The sequence below is a fragment of the Ictidomys tridecemlineatus genome, chromosome X, assembly GCF_052094955.1.
Source record: "Ictidomys tridecemlineatus isolate mIctTri1 chromosome X, mIctTri1.hap1, whole genome shotgun sequence".
Lineage (NCBI taxonomy): Eukaryota > Metazoa > Chordata > Mammalia > Rodentia > Sciuridae > Ictidomys > Ictidomys tridecemlineatus.
This window is the reverse complement of record NC_135493.1, coordinates 38,507,150-38,515,480: the sequence shown is the minus strand read 5'-3', so window position 1 is coordinate 38,515,480 and position 8,331 is coordinate 38,507,150. Positions and strand designations below refer to the sequence as shown.

At 37.7% G+C, this 8,331-nt stretch overlaps 1 pseudogene; it reads right to left on the bottom strand.

Moving 5' to 3' along the window:
• Window positions 1–1,222: 1,222 nt before the first annotated feature.
• On the bottom strand, window positions 1,223–1,759 carry LOC144371620 (large ribosomal subunit protein uL5 pseudogene; annotated as a pseudogene).
• Between the last annotated feature and the right edge of the window lie 6,572 nt (window positions 1,760–8,331).

The following is an 8,331-nucleotide window of genomic DNA, read 5'->3' as shown; positions in this document are numbered from 1 at the left end:
TTCACTGATAGTTCTATCCCATCCATTCTGCTATTGAGCCCATCCACTGAGGTTTTTTTCGTTTTTGTTTTTTATAATTTTGTTCTAAAGTCCCATTTGGATCTTCTATATATCTTCTGTTTCTTTTCTGAGACTTGTTTTTTTCTACATTGACTGCGGTCATTTTTGTAATTGCTTATTGAAGGATTTTTATGATGAATGTTCCAAAACCATTGTCATATAATTCTGACATATCTGATGACAATGTTGTGTTGGAAACTACTGATTGATTTTTTTTATATTCAAGTTGAGATCTTCCTAGCCCTGGTATAAGAAGTTATTTTTATTGAAATTTGGATATTTCAGACATAATGTTCTGAAACTAGATATTATTTAAACTTCTCTTTAACCTACTTCTCTCAGAAAGTGAAGAACTGTGTTCTACTGCTGTGTTACTACTGCTGTGTGGGGTTAATAGTCTATATATATATATATATATATATATGGTTCATTTTGGTGTAATCATGCATACATGTATTATAATTTGGTCCATTTCAATCTTCAGTAATTCCACTTTCCCTCCTCCCTCCCCCTGATTCCCTTCCTCTACTCTGTTGGTCTTCCTTCTGTTTGTTTTTTTTTAAATGGTGCTGTATACATATGCATGAAGGTGGAATTCACTATCATACATGTGCATAGAATAATCTGGTCAATTTTGTTATTAGTTCGTCCCATTTCCAATTTCTCCTCCCTCCCCCTTGGTCCCATTTCTGTACTCCTTGAAAGATAATTTCACTTGGTATAGAATTCTAAGTTGATATTTTTGAATGTTTTAAATACATTGCTTCAGTGTCTTCTCATTTATATTGTCTCTCATGAAAACTCTGTTGTCATCCTTCTTTTTCTTTTTCTTTTCTTTGGGGGAGGGTACCAGGGATTGAACTCAGGGGCACTCAACCACTGAACCACATCCCCAGCCCTATTTTGTATTTTATTTAGAGACAGGGTCTCACTGAGTTGCTTAGAGCCTCGCTGTTGCTAAGGCTGGCTTTGAACTCATGATGCTCCTGCCTCAACCACTGGAGCTGCTGGGATGACAGTCATGTGCCACACCCAACATCCTTATTTTTCTATTACAGATCATGTCTTTTTCTTTTTCTTTTTTCCTTCTTTTTCTTTATTTCCTTCCCCTTTTTAACATTTCACTGAAAATGTTTTATTGGGCTTTTGGATAGACAGTCATTTATTTTCTAGGAACAATGATCCCATCATAGTTCTGCTGGAGCCAGCACATGTCCTCCTCTTTGCTGATTCTGTGTTTGGCTCCATTGCAGCCAGTCCTGAGCTTCTTGTCTGCAGTGCTAAAACCCAGCCTACAACAGCACCACATAGAAGTCCAGGTCATAGATCCCAATGTTTGGATCATATTTGATGCCCAGATCAATGTGTTCCTAGGTCCCAAAACCAAAGTTGCCAATATCTGAGAAATTAGTTTTCCTTAATTCATACTCCTGTACATTTAGACCTTTCTCCAATATTTCTTCTGCTTTGGCTCCACAAACTGTGCAATGAACAGCAATCTTTTCATTTCTTTTGATTTCAAAGGATTGACAGCATATCTAGATTTAAAAAACACAGGAGTCTGGCTGGGGAGTTGCTCCAATACCTTGGCAGCCCAGGTCAGTCTTTCTCCACTCTCCCCCACACAGATATTGAGGCAGAGCTTGCAGGTGCAAAGTTCCCACATGGGGTTCTCATTTGTGCCTTGATCCTGTTCCATGATGGAGAACAGGAAGAGCCCATGTCCTTTATCTATGTTTGAAATTTTCTATGTTTCACCAGTTTTGAGCAAGTTGATTATGATTGTTTGGCATGGTTATCTTTAATCTTTCTTGTGCTTGAAATTAGGTGAGCTTTTTGTATTTGTAGATTTATAGTTTCAATCAAATTTGAGACAATTATTTCTTCAAATATATTTTTCTCTCTCTACCTTTTCTTTCCTTTGGGCATCCAATTACACAAGTTGTCTCACAGCTCACTAATGTTGTTATTTTTATAAACTATCTTTTTGTATTTCACTCTAAGTTGTTTCTATTGCTGTGGTGAACAGCTTTGAAAATGACTTTCAATGATCCTCACCTCCTGGTTTCATGTTCTTGTGTAATCACATCCTTTTGAGTATGATATGTATCAAGTGGCTTTCTTTTAATTAATAGAAGAAGGCAAAAGTGATGGGATGTCTTTTCTAAGATTAAGTTATAAAAGGCCATATGCTATGTCTTGCCCACACTATTTCTGGCTCTTCTTCTATGTATGTCTGATGGAGCAAGCTGCCAGGTTGTATGGTTCTCAACCGGGAGGTTTATGTGGCAAAGAACTGAAGGTGGTCTCTAGTGAACAGCCAGTGATGACCTCAGATCATCAATCCAATAGCTTGTGAGGAATTATATCCTGCCAACCATAAGCATGAATTTTGGAGCCAATCCTTGCCAGGTCAAACCTTGAGATGACTGTAGCCTGTGAGAGACCATGAAAGAGAGAATCTGGATAATCTGCATCTGAATTCCTGATGTAGAGAAACTGAAATTGTAAATATTACTGTTTCAAGCTTCTAAATTTACAGCTAATTTGTTATGCAGTGATAGGTAACTCATACATATTTGGGTATTGGGGAGTGAAACACTACTTAACAAATTCATTAAAATGTGCAAGTGGCTTTGGAAAGTGACAGTGAATAAAAACTTGAAATTTTTGAGAAGCATGTTAAAATAACTGTAATAGTCAGGCACAGTGGTGCACACTTATAATCCCAGGGACTTGGGAGGCTGAAGCGAGAGGATCACAAATTCAAAGCCAGCCTCAGCAACTTAGCAAGGCCCTAAGCAACATAGTGAGATCCTGTCTCAAAATTTTTTAAAAAACGGGCTGGGGCTGTGGCTCAGTGGTTGAACACCCCTGGGTTCAATCCCTGGGACCAAAAACTAAATTAAAATAACCCAAATTGCCTTGAGAGGCAAAACAGAGAAACTGGAGGAAGTTGGATCCTTATTATATAGTGACAGAAAGTTTAGTGACATTGTCATTTGTGGTCACATGGAAAGCAAAGCATGTATTTAATGTTCTTAGTGATCTAACTAGATATTTGCAAGCACAGTCTTGAAGGGTCTACTTGGTTTCTTACTGCTATTTTAAGTGAAATATGAGAAAAGATAGATAAATTGAGGGGAAAACTATTTAACAAAAAGGAGCTAGAAATCAATGGTTTTAAACATTCTCAGCCACTCCAGAGAGAAAATGATGCTCCAATAAAAAAAAATGGCTTCCTGGCACTCTCAGGAAAAATGACCTACAAATATATCTGAGTGTATGACTGTACAACCTTTTGCTAAGAAATGAGATTATTCACAAAATTAGAAGGGAAACCAGTAAAGTAGAGGAAGGGGACAAAAGGGAGGGAGGAGGGGAGAAAAAGGGGAAGTACTGGGGAAGGAAATTGACCAAATTATATGCATATAAGTATATATCACAATGAATCCCAATATTATGTGTAATTGTAAAGTATTGATAAAAATTACTTAAATTAAAAAAAGAAATAAGGACATTATTCAGTAACACCAAGGACCCCACTAAAGCAATTAAATGTGTGCTCAATTCTATGGATCTTCTAATTGAACACTGGGGGTTCTAGAAAGCTTAAGGACATTTTCTCTCTCAGCTGGCCTGGCAGAGTTCCAAGATAGAGTAAGGTTTATTTTAAAGATTTATAGTGTGTGTGTATGTGTGTGTGTGTGTGTGTGTGTGTGTACACGTGCGTGTGCATGTACATGTGTGTATAATGTGGTAAACCCCAATAAAAACCATAGAAACTGCAAAAATATTTTGAGAAAACTCTGCAGAAACACTGGCATATTTGACTTAAGGGGGCACCAGTGGTACAAAATAAGGAAGCAGTTAGTCCACAATTGTATTGTCAGTAAATAGGCTGAGAAAACTACACGTCTACAGACATGTGCTACCTTTTATGAAAAAGAATCAGAGAATGAAACCAAAAGTTCAGATGTATAATCTAGCACCATGAAAAATTATTTCCAGTCCTTGAAACCTAATTAAGGAACTTCCAGCATTTTCTTGGCTGGATTTCAGAATTGTTATGCCAATGACCCTTTTGTGTCCAACTTCTACCCATTTTGTGCAAAGAGATCTATAGCAATTATCCTATTCTGCCTGTTGCACCCTTATCTGTGGGAAGTTTGTGGTAAGGACAGACAAGTCTGACTCTTTAATTGTACAGATCTCCAAATTGAGAGGAACTAGTTGATACATATAAGTAAATATATCTGAGGAGACTTAAGTGCTCCTGGATGTCACTTAAAGTAAAAGAATCCTAAACATTGAGCTGATGCTATAATAATGGGAGATGAAGGAGACTAAGGAGTGGGTGAACATACTTTGCACATGGAAGGGACATGAGTCATTGGGGGCCAGAGTTGAGACTATATGAGGTAGCTTCTGATATGACTCCTAATGATCCCTGGTACTCACATTCTTGGGTAACCCTCCCCCCCTAAGTGTAGGCTGGACTCAGTGACTTGCCTCTAACAGAATTCAGAAGAACTGAAAGGATGATCCTTCTAGTATAATGTTATAATATATTGTAGCATTTCCCTCCTTTCTACATTTCCTGGCTCTCGCACTAGCTTACTCTGATGAAGCCAGCTGACATTCCATAAAATTCCACATGGAGAGGATTATGTGGCAAGAAACTAAAGGTGGCTCATGGCCAACAGCCAACAAGGAACTGAGGCTCTCAGTCCAACAGCCTGTGAGAAAGTGAAATTTTAACAATTGGTGAGTGAACTTGGACTTGAATCCTACCCCTCTTGAGCCTTGACACGATCAAGTGCCCAGCCAACACCTTGTTTGCAGGCTTCTGAGAAACTCTGAGCTGGATGACTTGGCTACATTGTACTTGGATTTCTGATCCACTGACATTGAGATAATAAATGTGCTCTTTTAAGTGGCTGAATTTAGGGTTTAATTTGTTACAAGTAATAGATAAGTAATAGCAGTTACTGTGTTTTCAAATTTGCTAATTGTTTTCTTCTGCAATGTTAATCTGCTATTAATTTCCTTCAGTGTATTTGTCTTATTCCTCATTTATTTTCTTTTATCAATACAGACACAGTTTACTACTTATTTCAATGTATTATAGTTACTTTCATTATTTATTTTAATGCTCAAAATGTCCCAGATTGGCCAATGGAAGTTCCTTCAAGTTGACATTTTTTTTGACATGACCCCATCTATTTTTGTTTGTTTGTGGATTTGCTTGGTACTGGGGATTAAACCCAGGGGCACTGAACTACTGAGACACATTCTTAGGCTTTTTTATATTTTATTTTGAGATAAGGTCTCACTAAGTTGCTTAGGATCTCACTAAGTTGCTGATGCTGGCCTCGGACCTGAAATTCTCCTGCCTTAGCCTCCCATATCACTGGGATTATGTGCACCACCACATCTGGCCCCCATCCTTGCTTTAAAATTCTTTTTGTAGTTGTAGATGAACAGCATGCTTTTATTTTATTTGCTTCATTTTTATGTAGTGCTAAGGAAACCCAATGCCTCACACATGCTAGGCAAGTGTTCTGCCACTGAGCTATAGCCCCAGCCCCCATCCTTGTTTTTTAAAAGCACAATGAAATGTACTAGTGGGGGCTGGGGATGTGGCTCAAGCGGTAGCGTGCTCGCCTGGCATGCGTGCGGCCCAGGTTCGATCCTCAGCACCACATACCAACAAAGATGTTGTGTCTGCCGAAAACTTAAAAAAAAAAAATTTATATATATATATATATATATATATATATATATATATATATACATTTTTTTTAAAAAAAGGAATGTACTAGGCTCCAGTGATCTAGCAAGACCTTGGCTCAAACTTTAAAGAAATGTAGCTCACTGGTAGAGTGTCCCTGGTTCATCCCTAGTACAGCCAGAACAAAGAAAAGAAAAAAAATTTAAAAATAAAAGTTCCAGACTTATGTTGTACTTTTTCTGCCACAGCCTTGGAATTAGTCATTTCCTGAAGGAACCCTAATTGTCTTACTGCAGAATGGCTTTTAGAATCCAAGATCTATATGTTATTTCATACATATACATACACACATATGTGTAAATACACATTTACATTTACCTCCATATTTAATTCTATACCTATCTACATGTATATTTATACCATGAGTGATCGGCTTGAATAACTCTCTCAAAAAAATCCATGTCCTAATATCCAGAGACTAGGAATATGTTCTCTCAAAATGTAAAAGGGAATTTGCAGATGTGATTTAAGGATCTTGAGATGGACAAATTTTCCTGGATTACCTGAGTAGGCCCAATGTAATCTCAAGTGTCTTAGAAGAATGAGATGTAAAGAGATTTGACTTCAGAAAAAGATGTCATGATGCAACCAGAGAATCACTTTGAAGTGGAAGAAGAGCACAAACAAAGGCACACAGGCAGCCTGTAGCATCTGGAAAAGGCAAGCAAACACATTTTCCTCTAGAGCTTCAAGAAGGAACACAGCCCCACTGACACTTTAATTTTAGACTTCTGACTTCCACATTCATAATGGAATATATCTGTGTTGTTTTAAGGCACCAGATTTGTGGTGATTTCTTATAGCAGGAAATAGCTTTGAGTTCATATAAGTATCTCCAAGTTCAATCCAGTACCACAAGGTTCATTCTTGTTTTATACCTTTCTTTATTTTAACTCCCTTTTGAACAGTGAAAAACCTGGCTTCCTTTATCAGAGTTCTGTATGTAATCAGTCTCCCATCTCTACTATCAGTGTTTCCCTAGAACATATTCTCTTCTCATACCACACATACCAATGTAGATGAATCTCACAAACACAATATTGAGCAAAAGAAGGCAGATACAGGGTTTGGTGGTGCACACCTATAATTCTAGTAGCTTAGGAGGCTGAGGCAGGAGGACTGCAATTTCAAAGTCAGCCTCAGCCACTTAGTGAGGACCTAAGAAACTCAGTGAGACTCTGTCTCTAAATAAAATATTTAAAAAAGGGCTGGGGATGTGGCTCAGTGGTTGAAAACACATGGATTCAATCCTCAGTACCAAAAAATATGCAAATACAAAAGTATGCAAAGTGCTTGATTTTCTTTAAAAGGAGGTATAGAATAGAAATAATAACTGATGATGGTATAAGTCAGAATTATATATTTTTTGAGATAGGGGGTGGAGACCAGGAGGAGTATGAAGAATGAAGGAAATGTTCCATGTCTTAATCTGGGTAGTGATTACACACACATACACACACACACACACACACACACACACACACACACACACACATGTACATTGAGCTGTCAGACAACATAAAATATTTTTTGTTGAACTAGTGATTGAACATAAACTATCTTTATAAAAGCAATTGCTATGTTTCTTTTCAGAAATATTTTGTGATTATAGAAGGTAGCTGAATTTACTTCAAAAGCATCTTTCTGAAGGTGTTCCAGCATTCAAAGTTTCAATAATTCAGGAAAAATTCTGAGAGGGGCTGGGGATGTAGTTCAGAGGCAGAGCACCTGCCTAGAATGCACAAGGCCCTGGGATCCATACCCAGCACTGAAAAAAAAAAAGACAGTTTTACTGGGGCTGGGCATGTAGCTAAGTGGTAGAATGTGTGCTTAGTATGTGCAAGGCTCTGGGTTTAATACCTAGTGCGCGCATGTGCACACACACAGACACACATGACAAAGAAAAAAATCTGAGACAGTTTAACAGTGATTTTTGTTTAACAGATTTAAATACAGTTTAAAATTCCCTTCACCCATCATCTTTAAAATTGTCATGCTTGACAATTTTTTAACTTGGCTATTGCATTACCTCAACTATTTCTGATGAACAATTTGGGAGGCAAGGAGGATCATAACTTCAAGGCCATTCTCAGCAATTTAGCAAGGCCCTCAGCAACTTATTAAGACCCTGTCTCTAAATAAAATATAAAAAGGCTGGGGACATGGCTGAGTGGTTAAGTTTGACTGGGTTTAATCCTTGGTACAAAAAAAAAAAGGAGGAGGAGGAGAAGGAATAAGAAAAAAAGAAAGTGAAAAAGAAAGTTAATGGTGGTAGGAAGAGAATAGAGCTCAGGAGACCTGGTTTCTGTTCTTAGATATGCTATGAGTTTGTGGGTGACCTAGAGCAACCCCCTACTTCTCTCTGGATCTCAAACTTTCTTCTAGTAAAGGAGAGCATTGGAATCACATCCCTTGCAACTCTTCCTTGTTGCAGCAACCGTAACTGTTAGCATCTATTGACATTAACATTGTATCCA